A 16,174-nucleotide genomic window follows, 5' to 3' on the forward strand; every position below is an offset into this window, starting at 1 on the left:
GGTCGAATATGACCCAGGGCGAGATAACTCTTTTCTGTACAACTGCCCACGTGAAGTCGATACAATTTCTTCCCAACAATGCTCGAGAGGAAGAGACAACGGGGCATCGAGCAGTTCTTCTGAAGTGCTGTTGGGCACTTCTGTAAATCCCAGGCATGCAAAGAAATCAAAGGAAAGCCAACCCGGACTTGGCAGCACAGAGACTACTGCATGAAGAGAGGGGGAGCAAACTTTATGTGCTCTAAAAAGTCTTACAGAGCTTCCAAGGTTCGGTCCTAATTCCAGGTCTCCTTCAGCCTTTGCTGCCCAGCGAGCCCGTTTACCAAGCCAAAGCTGTTCTAATTTCCAGCTGGACAGTGCAGCGCATTGTGGATTATAGATACTGCATCGATTATTTCCATATGCTATCAGCACCCATGTGAATCGACAAAGGTGACTGCGTGCATCGGTCCCGTGATTATATAGCATATGCTTTCACTCATCAATAAACAGATGGAAGCCTGCTCCTGCGGTGTCGTTTTTTTTTCTAAGTCTCCCGTCCTCTTTTAGTCACACAGTCCTACTTTTTATAAATGAACGAACCAGCCCGCAAGAACGTTCTACTCAAACTCATCATCATCAGCACAGCAACAGCCTGCAGTATACGTTCTTGCCTGTTTGCCGTTCCTGTCAAGTTGACGAGATTGGGATCAGGAAACTAGCTGAGAGCAAGTCTAGCGCCTGAGTAAAACTTGATTCCGTGGTTCTTTCTGGGTAGGCTAATGTTTGTCCGGAAGCAAAAAAGCGTTAATTGCAGAGAAAAAATAGCTTAATTAAATTAAAACATTTTCTACCACTATAGTGACGTCTACAGCTAAAAGGAGTCCGTGACCACTAATTTGAAGTGAATGGCGGTGTAGCATCACTTCCAAGACCCGCACCTAAAATTTGGTGTCACAGCACTGCAGCTTACTTGTGAAACTGTAGCAGAAATGCGCTGAGTATAAAAACACAAGATGATACAGGACTGGACGAAGTGTAACGAACTACTGAAATTTAATAGGCAAAAATGAGACACATAAAGGAAAAAGAAAACCATCAAGGTGCATGCGTGAGATCCTTATCCTGAGAAAACGGCATGAGCTGTCTTCGAAGAAAAGCAATCTCCCTGGGCGATTACAGTATTGAAGGCGTGCTGACGCAACCTTCATTACAATTAGCTATGAGGAAAGCCTCAGTTATCTCTCTGCTGCTACAGGTCTAAAGACGAAACACCAACTAGCCCCACTTGTCACATTGTTACTTGTGAAACTGTTCAGTTATGGCACCGCCTGTATCTTGTTCAGCTTATAAAAGCTCCCTTCTCGGGGAGAATGATCTCTCGATTGTTGGAATGTTGTAGTCCATCGATAATGCAGGCCACTGTGTCCCTTTAAGGTTCCCTTTGCTTAACCTCATGGGCGTGTTTCATGCACCCTGACTAAAAAGAAAACATCCTAATCATGGGTCCATGCAGCAAAACATTAAAAAGAAAGGACAGAAGAAAGCTTTATTGGTGGAAATAATAAAACAAGTGGTTGGATCATAATTCCCGAATTCAATGCGCACGCGAACAAACTACAAAATGAAATTATTATAGTACTGCTGGTGACACAGCTTAACATCCAAGGATGCACCAATAGTTTTTGAAAACGACAATAAGGCACCACCGTACATGCACAAAATGACGAGGAGGCAAAGGTGCCTGTCCTTCGACTCCTCGTCTCTTTGTGCATGTAGGTAGTACATGCAGCGCCATGTCTTCTTCCAAAATGAAAAAAGGTGGGATAGTTGGTGGTTTGAACTTGTATGCATAATCATCATCATCATCATCATCAGCCTGGCTACGCCCATTGCAGGGCAAAGGCCTCTCCCATGTCTCTCCAATTAACCCTCAATGAAACGGAGAGTTGAGCTAGTTGGTACATACTGCTGGAAAAAAGAACAGCGCCGGTCCTGTTGTCTTCTTTCTTTGTCCCTCGTCTCAGGGCTGTTTCTTTTTTCAATTAACTCTGTCCTTCGCCAGTTGCGGCCACCGGATTCCCGCAAATTTCTTAATCTCATCCGCCCACCTAACTTTCTGCCGCCCCCTGCTACGTTTGCCTTCTCTTGGAATCCACTCCGAATTAGCCTTGAGGACCAGCGGTTATCTTGCCTTCGCATTACACGCCCTGCCCAAGCCCACTTCTTCCTCTTGATTTCAACTAGGATTGTAACCACACAAATGACAAGGGACGATGAAAGAAACAGTCAGTTGAAGTTCCGTACTTGGTCTGCTTTTCTTCGTCACGTGTCGTTTGCGCGGTTACAGTGTGCATACAGGTTGCTCCATGTCAGTACTCCCGAAATGAATCAAGCAGTTGGTCAAAGAGGTTGGTACGTCTCACCAGCCATCTGCAGTTCTTATGAGTACTGCAGTTAGCGAGTCCTGACTGCAATAAGCTGTCTCAGCTGCTAAGTTTCTACATATATATATATAAGGAGGGAGAAGGTGCACGCAGCTGTTGATGTATCAGAGCTTTGCAAGCTTTGCAGTACAGAACAACTACATTTAAAAGTGTTGTTGTTGCAAATGGAAACATCACAGGAAGGAAGGTCATTTTCAAGTGATATGGCCTGAGGACAAAACACACAAAAAACTTGATGGCCTTCTTAACCACATTCTTAAGGACTACAGACACCTAATTTTAGTTGTGTGTTTTCTTATTTAAAATGAAGCATTAGATATTAGAATACGTGGATCACTGTATGGTATTCGCCTATGGCCGCTAGATAACTTATTACTAACTTTTCTCATGATGTTTCGCTATAGGTTTCATCAACTGAACGACGGCTGTTACCTGTAGTTCGGCTTTAGGTCACGTGAGGCATGAAAAACTGCAATATAAACGTTCATACTGTAAGACAGGCCTTCGGCTCCCGAACCCTGGGCGGCTGGCGTAAGGAAGAAGAGGACGAAGACAACGGCGACGATGCTCGAGCGTGTGCGCGCTGATCGCTGCCGCTGGGACTGATCGCTGCCTCTGGACTGAACCGAGGCGTACCGCTAGCCGTTCGCGACGCAGCGCCTTCGAAGACTACACTACACTACAATATACGTTGTTTTAATTCACTAAAACACTTAAAACAGACTGCTTCAAGAATCGGAATGCAAACAAACGACATATCAGCAGTTACACTGGCGTCTTTTTCTGCCTTGCATGGTGAAATCGACACAGCGTCAAGAAGAAATTGAATTCAAAGTTATTTAGCTTTTGTAGGCGAATATCATGCAGTGATTCATGTATGTTAATGTCGAACGTAGGCATCATTTTAAATAAGAAAAACTTGGTGTCTATAATCCTTCAAAGAAAATTTGATAGCATTTGGAAGTTTGCCCACCCTGAAAAATTCCTAAGGACCCACAAAATTTTGGAAGCCGGCTTACGCCATAATATGGGTTGGGGTGGATTACTGGGTGGCTTAGGGTAGATTAGTGGGTCTGATAAGTATAACCCCATATGGTAATCCAATAGGTGGAGTCCATGGTGGTGTCCATGGAGGAAGGAAAGAACGAGCAGCAAGGCATGCTGGGTACTCCGACTTCCGGGTCTTTCGGCGAGATGCGTGTGTACAGCGCTCTGCTTGAAACGCGGATTTGCCAAGCTTAAATTCGCTCTTAATTTGTTAATTCGCGCGAATGAAGTAGTAAAAAAGGTCAGCATGCTCTACGTGCATTAGCATGCCCACGCTCGACGTTCCATATTGGATTTAAGGGCGGAAAAGCGTTGTAAGTGCGAGCGTTTGCAGTGATGGGAATGCTGCGCCAATTGCGCCAATCTGCGCCATTTCGATAAAGCTGCTACATGCTGCTCCAAAAAGGGGCCTTTTTGCAAAATTGCGCCAAAGCTGCGCCAAAACGAGCCGTCGCCAACGTCAGGTACTGCCCTGTGAGGGAACTATGCTTGCGACTGTTGTCCGCCATTGAAGTCTGAGAGTAGCCGGTAAAATCCAATACGATCCAGTTCTCAGTCTTCGTCTAGAGTGCTCCGCATGGTGCTCCGTCTACTTCGTCTCTGATGGGAGAGTGTGACTGAGTGAGGGTGTCGTGAACGCGTCACGCTTTCCACCGCGTCCGAGCTCCGAGCGTTTCCGGTGGGCCGGCACCGGAGGCGAGTAGTTGGTGGAGTGGGCCGTGGCTAGGCCTTGGCGCGTCGGTGCGCGCTCTTGCACTTTCCCGCCGCTCGTTCGCCTCGACTGCGTGGTTTCAGCGGTTTCAGCGGCGTCGTGGCGGCGTCACGATGGCGCTCTCGAAACTGAAAGGTAAGCTTTTTCTCGTTTTTTGCGCCTTTTAGTTTATTCAAATGAGTCTTTCTGGACATAAGAGCTGATGAGTCAGTGTGGCGGGGTTCAAATTTAGAAACTGAACATGACTTAACAGTAGCAAATTGAGCGAATGGCGGTGGATGCACGTTGCAGAACCGCGGTAGTTTGAGCCTGCAAGAGAGGGTGCTGTTAATTCCCGGTTTGTTTACTTTTTATGAAAGAGTACTTGTAGTTTTGTGGCGTTCGTCTTACGCTAGTATCAGCCTCGAAAGCCCTGGAGCACGTGGCGTGCTGGGCAGCCGTGTAACGTCGCTCAGTAATTTCATATTGCCATCCGCAGTTCTACGAATTCCGTGGTTGAAATAAAGCTACAGTGACGTCCGGGCTGCCCATAACAACCTTGCGGCACGAAATGCATAAAACTCGCCGGCGACCGGGCCATTCACGCGCTCCTTTATTCACTCGGCATGCGAGGTCGCTTGGTAGTTTCGGATTGTCCGGCTGCGGAGCCTACGGAATGCGTTTTCCTGACATCACTTGGCTGATTGAAAGACGTCCTTAAAGCGGTGCCTTTGCAGCTTGAGCTGAAAGTGTTATATGGATATGAGCACTGAACTCATGCTAAGGAGTTTTATGTAGCGGCTTCTGAAATAAAGTGTATACCGCGGACGTATATGACGCCGTACATTTCTCACGGAGTTGGTGGGCCTTCTGGCCTTCGTGCTCGTGTTGCTGCCGTAATTAAAAAAACTTCCGAGGCGAAAATGAAAGAAAGTTCCACGGAACGCGGTATTTTGCAGCCTTCCGGCTATACGATGAAGCAACAAGCGTCTTCTGGCGCGCCCGCTACGTTCGTACGATTTTGGCGCTGCGCTGACGGCCCTGTCTGTTGTCGAAGCTTGGCAGGCTTCGCGAATTTACGGCGGAAGCTTTCAAAAAGTAAGGGGAAACAAGGTCGTTTTTCAGGGCAGCAATTAACGGGCGGGTAAGGGATACGTGGGAGAAAGCCTCCACCCTTCCTCGGCGGTCGAGGACTGCATGATAGCGCGATCGCGCGCTCAAAGCAGGTGCGCTCTTTGTCGGCGAAAGTGGTACTGCTTTTATAATTACACGTGTCCGGTTTTTAGAATGGAGCTTGCTCTGCCAAACATCTAGACAGAAGCCTTCAATACTTTGCAGTTAGTGAGCTGCAAATTTTTGGCACTTTGCTTATTCTGGATTTATAACAAACTGCTCTTTTGTTTTTACGTGTTCAAATTAACGTTTATCCAAATTAACGTTTATTCATCAAATTAGTGCAGGAAAGATTGCCGGTATGTGCAGCTCAGGTGCTCTGAAAGCCCTGAAAAAGCTACTTTTGCAGCTATTAGTGCAACAGCTACAACCTAAGGACGCTGCAGTGAAGGGCTCTGGAAATTTCGACCACCTAGGTATCTTTAACGTGCACTGACATCGCACGGCCCTCTGGAATTTTGCCTCCATTGAAATTTTGTTAAAGTTAATTTTTAATATTCAGTTCTGTATCGAGGAACGTGTTTCTATAACTTGTACTGCCACGTTTGAATGAAGTGTATAATTGTTAACCATGACTGTTGTGGGAAAAGAACCGTAGTGTTTCCTGGGTCTTTATTTTTTTTTTTTAGAATATGTTTAAGCACTCTACAATTATTCTCTAATTTACAGGATCATATTGCTTGCATAACAGCTTTTTATTTCATCAAACTAACATTATTATTTATCGCTTGCAGGACGCAACAGCAAATTTAACTCTGGCATATTGAAAGATGTCGACTGCAATGGAGATTGCTTCGAGGTGTGGTGCAGACCAGGAAAAAGGGAAGAAAATGCTTATTGCATTATTTGTAACCAGACAATCAACTGCTCACAGCATGGTGTCACAGCAGTGAAACGGCATTCACAGAGTAAAAAGCACTTGGAGCTGACCAGCAAGCTTCGGGGCCCTGACGGGAGGCTGAAGAGGCCAGCTGCTGTTCAAGCATCGTTGGATTTTTCATCGACAGGCACGATGACCCATGCAGACCGTGTCACAGCTAGCGAAGCACTTTTTGTTTTGGCATTGACGATAAAAGGTCTCCCATACTCATGGGCGGATACGGCTACACCCCTTCATCGCTTGATGTTTCCCGACTCAAAGGTGGCTAAAGACTTCTCCTGTAGTAGGAAAAAAGTGTCTTACGTTGTGTCAGATGGGCTTGGGCCTTATTTCAAGGGACTTGTGCATGAGGAACTGAATCGTCCTGGTGTGTTTTACAGTATCAGTGTAGATGAAACACCACTGCCAGAACAGCGGTGCCAGCAGTTTGATGTTCTCGTGCGCTACTTTTCTGGTGCTGAAAAAGGAGTAGTGGTCGAGCACCTGCAGTCGTTTCGTTTGGGGAGGGCAACGGCTGATATCCTTTTGAAATGTGTAAATGAAGCCACTGAAAATATTCCTCGAGCAGGGTTTTTTTCATTTTTCAGTGATGGTCCAAATGTAATGAAGTGTTTAAAGAAAAAATTGACCCAGGAAAACGGCCCCTTAATGGAAATCGGAGAGTGCTCGCTGCACAAGGTGCACAACGCGTTTTCATGTGCTCTTGATTCATTTGGTAGTGAAGTTGAAACTGTAGTCAGTGACGTGTATTACTTTTTCAAGACATCTTCGGTGCAAAGTGCCCAGCTCCAAGAAAAACAAGAGGCTCTTGGATTGCCTGAAACTGTGTTTTTGCGTCATGTCAACTGTCGCTGGTTGTCTCTTGTACCAGCCGTGGAAAGACTAGTCGAGCAGTTTTCTGCCCTAAAGAGCATCCTAGACTCCCAGAAACCAGTGCGTGCTGCAGGTAGCATGAGGGCGAGACTAAACAGAAACCTGAATGACAAAAGTTTCTACGCAAAGGCTCTGTTTGTGAAGAATGCAGGTGACCTAGTTGTGGGATTTCTGACGCTGTTTCAAAAGAGTGAACCTTTGCTGCATGTTCTTTATGATGAAATGGTGATGATGTTGAAGAAAATTTTGGGCAGATTTCTGAGGCCTCAGGTGTTCATGTTGAAACAGGGACATGAGCTCGCTTCCATTGATGTCGAAAGTTCGCAGAATTGGAAGGAAAGCATAGTAGTTGGGGCAGATACTGAGGAAGCTATGAAATCTTGGTCTGCTTCAGAGAAAGCTGAATTTCGACTAGGAGCTAGGTCATTTTACATAGCGTGCTCAAAGTACCTTCTGACAAGGCTTCCTCTTCAGAATTTGACACTTCAGCACCTCAGGTGCTTGCACCCAAACACCCACTCCCAGGAGTCTTCAGCAGAATCGTTCAGATATCTTGCAAAATGTGCGCCTCAAGTGATACAACCTAGCCAAGTTTCATCTCTCCTTGATGAGGTGACACTCTTAAGCTCTGAAGCGCTGAATGTGGGCACTGATGGGCCACTTGACAAATACTGGCATAATATATTTATCATCAAGGGCGCTCAAGGTGAGAGAAAATATCCGCTTTTGACTAAGCTTGTCAAGGCCCTTCTTTCGCTTCCGCATGGGAACGCTGATGTTGAGCGAGGCTTCAGCCAGAATACAAGGGTTTTGAATGAGAGGTCGAACCTTTGTCTGGCAAGCGTGAATGGTATTCGCCAGATTATGTCATTTGCCAGAAGGTACAACAGTGACCCATGCCAGCTTTCAATTTGTCCAAATGTCATTAGGGCCGTTCGAGGCGCATCGAAACGGTATGCAGAGCGCATTGCCTGCGAACAAGAGAAGTCGAAAAGGCCACGTGCAGGTGCGGATCCAGTGCTAGCAAGTGCCAGCTTGTCTAAAGCACAAGCGAAACAGAAGGTAGATGAAGCGCAGCACATGTTCAGAAATGCTGAATTGCTGATTGAGCGGGGCATGAAGCTGAAGAACTTCAGTGACATTGCGAGTGGCCAGGCAATATTGAGCCAAGCTAGGGAAAAAATGAATGATAGTGTCTCTCATCTGGCTGCCTTTAATAAGGGCTCAAAGAAAGGAACATAGGCCTGTCCATCTGATATCAGTATTTTTAAAGCACATGCCTAATTCCCTTTCATTTCTCTTGATTCTTGTGCGAAGGGTTGTCATACATGCTTACTGCAATCCAAGATGGTCAGTTCTTTTTTTTCTCGAAAGCAGGTTTAGTTCAGTGGCTGCTCCTGTTTACACTCATAATTTATTTTAATATTTTGAGTACTTCGGTCTCAGTTCTTTGTTGCTGGTGAAGACAATGTTTCTTTGTCTTGCGGTACAATTACCATGGTAATGATTACCAGTGCTAGTCAATATACACTTTGTGTGTTTCTGTATTGCATTGCATTGATGTATGCTGTTACAAATAAACTATAAATTTGTCTTCTAAGCTTTTTTTTTCGGAAATGCCGGCTCTTGCTACAAAACAAGTGACGCTTGCTACAAAGCGAATATTTTCCTGCTACAAGGCCTGCTACAAAATGGTTTTGGCCATTCCCATCACTGCGTTTGCGCGTCGTTTGTTACGGTTATTGTACGGCTGCTACATAGTTCTCTACTATTTCCTAGAGGTTTCGCGCTTCCAGGCGCTGAATATATGGACTACCAGCAACCGCAGCCTAGCATTACGTACGAGCTAACACTCTAGTACGAGCGCACTGGTGCGCACATTGTAGCAGGGTGGCTAGCAGGGTGGCTACGACGGCAAGGAGCTTGAACCGTGCAAATCCGCGGAGGACTTTCGGTACTTTTTCTATACACGCCGCGGTGGCCTAGCGGTTAGGGCGCTCGGCTACTAAGTTGGAGGACCCGATCCGGGACGCGGCGGCCGCGTTTCTGATGGAGGCGAAACGCGAAAGGCGCCCGTGCGCTGCGCGATGTCAGCGCACGTTAAAGAACTCCCGGTGGTTCCTCTACTACGGCGTCCCTGATTGCCCACGTGTCGCTCCTCCTCTCGAAAGTCTGTGAACTTATCAATGTTTTACAACCTTAGCAAGAGGCACAATCTGTTTTATTGTCGGTTCCTCTTGTCAGCTGAATTGCTTTGGTTGGATATTTGCTATGCTGTATGGAATAATTACTGCAGAAGCTGGCATTCTTAACAACTCTGTCATGTGATTTAATTTTAGTTGAGCTGTAATGCAAATATGCAACTGCATTACAAACGTGTTCAATTTTCAGCACTATAGTCTTTCTGCATGCACCGAGACTTTCTGGCTGAAAACCTCTACTTATGTGCACCAAGAGCCCAGATGGGAAGTTACATGGCAGGTATTCCAGCAGTGAGAGGCGTCCACTTACTGCAGCTTTAGTGGATGCACAAGAACTTTTGTCACAAACAAAATTAACTATGCATAGTTATGCACTGCAACTGCACTGCAATGCATTTCACACCCTGCATGGTGGTGTGGGACATTACAAGCCATTTACATTTAACTTGCACCTCTGAATGTTAAAAATTTCTGTACTCGATTTCTCGATGCTGGTTGCTGCATTAGGTAAACAAAAAAAATGCACAAAAATAAATGCTTTGTTTTGTGTCATCTCTTGAACGTTCACTAGCTTCAACGATGTAAAATCAATGTTGCTTCCCATCAAAGCAGAGGAGAGCCTGTAGCCATTTTGCTGTCATGTACTTCGTGCTCTGAGCCTAGTTGAAGGAGAACCACCAGCCTGTGTACAGAGATGTCGCCAATGATTGGCACCTCAGCTGTTGATGCCTAGCTATGTATAGAAATGTGGAGATGTATAACTTACGCACTGTATGCACAGTGTTCAAGGTAAGGTAGGTAAATAACAACACTAGCAGCTAGGCAAAAGATGAGCTTGCCTTCTGTTTTTCCCAATAAAAACCTAAAGCCAAAACAAGGCATCAAAGCCTGCTACAGAGCTTTACTACAGGCACCACAACAGGCACTACAGCGCTTGTCTCTTCTCCTTTCTTTGTTTGTGTTTGCATGATTTGGTGCTGCTCCTTTTCTTAGATTCAAAATGCACCAACTAGCCCCAAAAGAAGTTTTATTGAACGTAAACAAAGTCAGGCACAAAGACAAAACAGTAAGCAACAGGAGCTGAAAGCAGAACAAGCTCTTGATGTGGGCAGCTTTACTGTTGAACTGCAAGAGGGCAAGTTTCTCAGCTATTAACGAGAAACTCTTCTTGTCCTGTAGGTGTAACATCATATCTTTGTCTTGCAAAACCTTTTGCAGCGCATTTTCTACAGCATGTAATAAATGAGTTTAATGCAGGAGATCTTTGTGACAAATAGTAAATTATAATAAAATAGTATGGTCGAGCGTAAAAAATATCATGCTTCAGCTTTTACAGCACACACAGAAGCTTGATACGAGTTGTTTTCAGAATCTTCTATAAGTTCCTGTTACAAAGTCTTGTGCAATGTTGAACAAAAGGCATTTTCATCCAGTTTTAGCTTTGGCGTTAACAAATGCGGCACAGCTTGCACATTGATAAACCATCCCTAAGACACTAGTGATACCAAAAAGTCTGGAATGACTGAACACAATGCATTCCTTGGCTTTTTAATAAAAAAACGTAATTTTATAGCATGATTATTACTCTTGATCGTTATGGACCCAACGACCACTAGACCAGCCTCTGCCTTCCTTGTAGCATCTTGCACTTCCTGAAATCACCAATGTCCCTCTCAATTAGTCAATCATTAAGTGCAATATTACTACATGCAAGCATGCAATGCATCACATATGCAAGCTATATATGTAGACATTTATCTACTTCATATGCATGTTCAGCCCATAAACAGTGTGCGAATGACACTTTGCTGCACAGTGACAGTTCAGTATTACAACATTTGTCTCAGATGTCAATTCTACTAAGTTCTGTACAATGAAAGGTGAAAAACAGCTAGGCTATGTTGGCTGCCATTTTTTTTTTAATTGTGTTATCCTGAAGTGAAGCTTTTCCCAACTTACTGACTCAGAGTATGAAAAGAAAGGCGGTTAATAATTCTTATCACTTTCTAATGCGATCACCTCGTCTGTCAGCCTCCTTCTTCGCACACAGGAAATGAAGAAACATTACTGCAACATGCGGGTCCACACAAACAGGGAACTTATGTGTAACAGGTTGCTTAATTATAATTTTCCACACTTGCTGTGTGCTCATGTCGACTAGTGTTCTAGTGAAAACGTGTTTCAGCTTGAGCATGAAATTGACAAAAATGGCCTCATAGAACAATTTATAACTCTTACAAGTGCTCGTAAACATGCCTTAACACTGCGACCAGAGCAGTGCCAGCAAACGAGATGCCGCCGTACGTGGCCGCGGTGTCGCCGCTTTGACAGCTGACGGCAGTGATCACACATGCCTTAAGTATTAGCTATGGATTCGAGCTACCCGCATTCAGCGCAAATGTGTAAGGAATAATCGTCCTGTCCTTTAACATCTTAAGTTGTCACGCTGTACTGACGGAGGCCGAACAGCATATATTTGCAAACATAGCACGCGCGGTGCTGCCGCCGTCATATGAGAATGGTTGTGGCACATAGCCGAAGTCTTCCGAGCGAGAAATTGGTGCTCCTCAAGATATTTGGTGCTCCTACTTAACCAAATTCTTCAACTTCCACAACGCTCTCAAACTCTGCCGCCAACAAAATGCTCGAAGCATAGCATAGGGTTGACCGTCGCAGGCAGTCTGCCAGCGGATCGCAACGGCGCACTGTTTTTGCAGTTCCCTATACTTGATGGCACTCGGAACATGTTGCATCCCGTTGCAATGAAGTTTCTACAGGTTGAGGCAGTGCACAACATCCTTTTTCCAGCAATGTGAGTGCCAGTATTTAGGAAAGAAAGACCGAAACCACATGTCTGCAAGCAATGCCCACACAAACCAAACGACAGAAAAGACCCGGAAGTTCAAATTCACGTGACAAAGCTGCGCCGTGATGCAATGTCCGCTGTCAGTTGGACACCACCTATAGGAGGCACTGGAACATTCTAGTCTTCAGATTTTCAAACTTGGCTGTGCTGATGACATCACCACCCTCTCAACCAATCAGGGAATTTTGTGACGGAATGGAGAGCCAAAAAGCTTTTTCTGAGACGACAGCCTAAATGCCGTCCCATTAAAACTGAATGCCTGGGTAGTGCCGTAGTTCAGAAGACCAAGGTTCCGGCTAATTGGTAATGCATTTAAAAGGAAGAAACACGGACACACGAAGAAACGAGACACACTCGAGCACTGACTCACAAGTGAAATTTTATTCTGGTGGAAAGAGGCTTAAACAGAAAACATGGGAGGGTGGGTATACCACGGCTGCTGCAGCGATAACCGGCAATCAGTGTGGTCGCGTCACAAGATGAGAAAAAAACAGGGAACAAAAGAAAGTTATACACAATAAAACGGCGGTGTAAAAAGCCGCGAAAAAGTGGTCAGGTAGGTAACATTAACAAAAAACAATGAAATATTGAACAAAACGGCGGTAAATACGTTAGAACCATGAAGGACATAGATGAGATTATATATATATATATATATATATATATATGCAGCAAAAAAAAGGGAAAATCTTGGCACGGTATGTAGTAGTAAGAACGTAGACCAACGTTTGAAACGCTTGAAACAATTTATTGACGTTTCGACCGTTCCACGGTCGAAACGTCAATAAATTGTTTCAAGCGTTTCAAACGTTGGTCTACGTTCTTACTATATATATAGGTTGCGAGAGCATGGAGTACATGGAAGTATACGCTTCGTTAAAGGAAATATATATATATATACCGATCTTTTTCTCTTTAAAAAGTTCGGTTTATACAAGTGAAATCATAAAAACGTGAAGAAGGTAAAAGTCTTAAAAACGTGCCCAAGTGGTGGATCTAAAAGCAAGATATAAAGGCAGTACCAACGGGGGATCCATGAATTATTCAGCTGTGTGTAGCACACAAGAAACCTTAGGTGTTTGTCAAGTCACCCAGAAAATCCAGCTCTTTTCTTGGCAAGGAGAGGGATGGAGTACTGATGCATTGTTCACCGGTGCGATGAATTTTGAGGGCTTCGACTATTTCCCTCATCCTCGGCCATTACTGGTGCAGCGATTAAACTCAGTGGTGCAGATTCTTTCAGGGCTCTTAACCCAATTTCGCACTTCTTACAATGCTTAGCCAGGTACCCAGAAATGGCTGTACTTTTACCATTGTTTCAATGTTCATAGAATCGGATATTGATACACCGTCCCATTTGACCGATGTACCTCTTCCCGCATGACACTGGCACAGAGTAAATTATTCCTAAATCACAGGGGACATACTGGTCAGAGTGTGTCATCCTGTACCCTCGGCATTCCCACAGGTTATTCACTTTGGAACAGAGGGCGGAAAGCTTGCTGGGTGCCGTGAAGATGACATCCACGCCGCCGCGCTGTGTGACTTTCTTGAGGCAATGGCTGAATGTGTGGAGGTAGGGCATTACCACAACATTTCTGCACTTATTGTTTGAAGTAGCTACGGATACTAGCAGATGTAAAGGGTAGCCTGCTGTTAAAAGGCGATTGGTCTGGTTATTGAAGCTGTCCAGGAAGAAATGCTCACATGACTTTTGAAGTGCGTTTTGGAAGCTCAGTTTTACTATGTCCCCCTTGAAAAGTTTTGCGTGAGCTGATGCGAACAGCAAGAGTGCCTTCTAGCCTCTAGGTTGGTAAGACCAGCAGGTGCGGTTATCGGAAATTTGGAGGCTCAGGTCAAGAAATCTGATTGACAGGCTGTTTTGTGTTTCATGCGTCAAAGGGAGAGGTATGCATCGGTCAAATAAGGAAAGGGCCTGTGATACTGCTGAGTTGTAAGATTTGTGGCTGCTATTTTGAAAGGATGAGATAGTAGTCAACGTACCGCTTGTGCGGAACCTTTCGTCCTACCAGCCGAACAGGGCGGAAATGACTGTCTTGAGCCTGAGCCTGAATTTTAACACTGGCCTCGCCCCCGACGCCAGGAAGGTTATATGTGCTGCAGAGAATGCTTTGAACCAGGCTGATCCGTCGCACTGAGACGAAGCCCGCACACGCGTGGTGAGCGTCCTTTCCAAGCTACGTTTGCAATCATTGGTCTCTCGAACCCCTTACGCGCCAAGAAAAAGAAGCTATTACAAGCCTCTGCATTTATCCAGACATTGCGATACTTCCGGCCGACAAGGGGAATGCCACTCTGCTTCTAGATAAGGGCGACTACAAAAAGAAAATGCTGACCCTCTTGGAAGACGGTAGCCAAGGTGCAGAGAGAACTACAGAAATTGCTGGCCGACATCTTTCGGATAGTGCCCCCGCAGCACAGGTCGCTGTATTTCTACCTGTTATGCCACAATGGCTCAGCCTCAGTGATCTACGGCCTACCAAAGATTCAAAAGCTTGAAGTCCCTCTGCGCCCTATTATAGATTTCATGCATTCACCACTTCAGAATCTGTCCAAGTTTCTGCACAGAGTTATCTCTCCTCTCATCAGCATGAACCCTATACACACTTACACAACACCCATCACTTCATTGAAAAGATGCAAAACCTTGAAATCAACGCCGGAGAAATCATGGTTTCATTCGACATAATGTAACTCTTTACAAGTGTGCTGACTGACCTTGCCGTGGAAGTATGCACTGCCGCCCTTGAATCAGACCCAGAACTCCAATATAGATGTGCATGACCTGACCCACCTTCTCGGATTCTGCATCTCAAACACCTACTTCCCTTTTGAGGATGTCCCGTTCAGGCAGATTCATGGAGCCACCATGGGTGCATCGATTTTCATGACAGTCGCTAACTTGGTCATAGAAGAAATCAAAGGCCGCGCTCTTGCGTCCTTCACGCCTGCCTCAAAAGTGTTCCTGAGGTACGTGGACGACTGCTTTGGCATCCTGAATAAAGAGGCATTACATGACTTCACTATTTACCTTAACAGTTTGGAGCCCAGCATACCGTTCACTGTTGATGAGGAAATCGACGGCCGCCTCCTGCTTTTAGATATAGTCGTTTCCAGACAGTCCTCAAGTCTAAATTTCACCATTTACAGGAAACCCACACACACCGGCCGTTACCTCCGTTTTAAGTCCATTCACCCTGATTGCCAGAAACATTCAGTTCAGTTCAGTTCAGTGTCACCGCTTCTTCGACGAAAAGAAATGTGTTCCAGAGGAGAAGACCGGATTGCTGAAGATGTGCGTGTATGGCATGACTTGTCCACCTGTGGCTATCCTGTACACATCAAGGACTCTGTACAGCGCCAAATGGGACGTCTCAGGCTGCAAGCTAATCCCGCTACCCAGAAACAAGCCGCGATTCCCTATGTTCCTGGCATCAACAAACCTTTGGTGTGCATATATTACGGTGTGCATATATTACGGTCCTACGATGTAAAGGCCGTGCATGTGCCAGCTAGAAAACTGAGGAGCCAGCTTGTGTAAATCAAAGACAAGCTGAAGAAGGAAAAGTTCCCAGGTGTTGTGTATTCGATCCCATGTGCGGACTGCTCATCTGCAAGCATACATCGGCGAGTCAGGTGACTTTGAGCAAAGAATGCGTGATCACCAGAGTGATGCCAGAAACCGGCACGCAGATCGAAATGCGCGAGCACTTGGTGTCCACCGCACACAACATAAACTGGGCAGAAGCACATGTGATCACAAAAGAAAGGGACAAGAAATCACTGCTCTATCTGGAATCGCTGATCATTCAGACGACAGCGCATACGCTTAATCAGAATGATGGAAACTTGCCCCCAGTTTACGCCAGGTGTCTTGGTTCGCCCATGTGCTGTGTATAAATAAACGACCCAACTACCTTATGCCTCATTGTGAACAAAGCTCCCATGGGGGAGCCAGAACGTCATCCCATCCTTTCTTTTGGTCGCTGCCTTCTA

General features: G+C 45.4%; 1 long non-coding RNA gene across 1 annotated transcript; it reads left to right on the top strand.

Moving 5' to 3' along the window:
• The first annotated feature begins 3,806 nt into the window (after positions 1-3,806).
• LOC149367357 (uncharacterized) lies at positions 3,807-8,684 on the top strand. The gene is made up of 2 exons (XR_016284784.1): positions 3,807-4,320; positions 6,072-8,684. It is a non-coding gene; the product is annotated as an uncharacterized LOC149367357 (long non-coding RNA).
• Positions 8,685-16,174: the final 7,490 nt, after the last annotated feature.

The sequence above is a fragment of the Amblyomma mixtum genome, chromosome 1 (assembly GCF_055824585.1).
Source record: "Amblyomma mixtum isolate Tamu chromosome 1, ASM5582458v1, whole genome shotgun sequence".
Taxonomy (NCBI): domain Eukaryota; kingdom Metazoa; phylum Arthropoda; class Arachnida; order Ixodida; family Ixodidae; genus Amblyomma; species Amblyomma mixtum.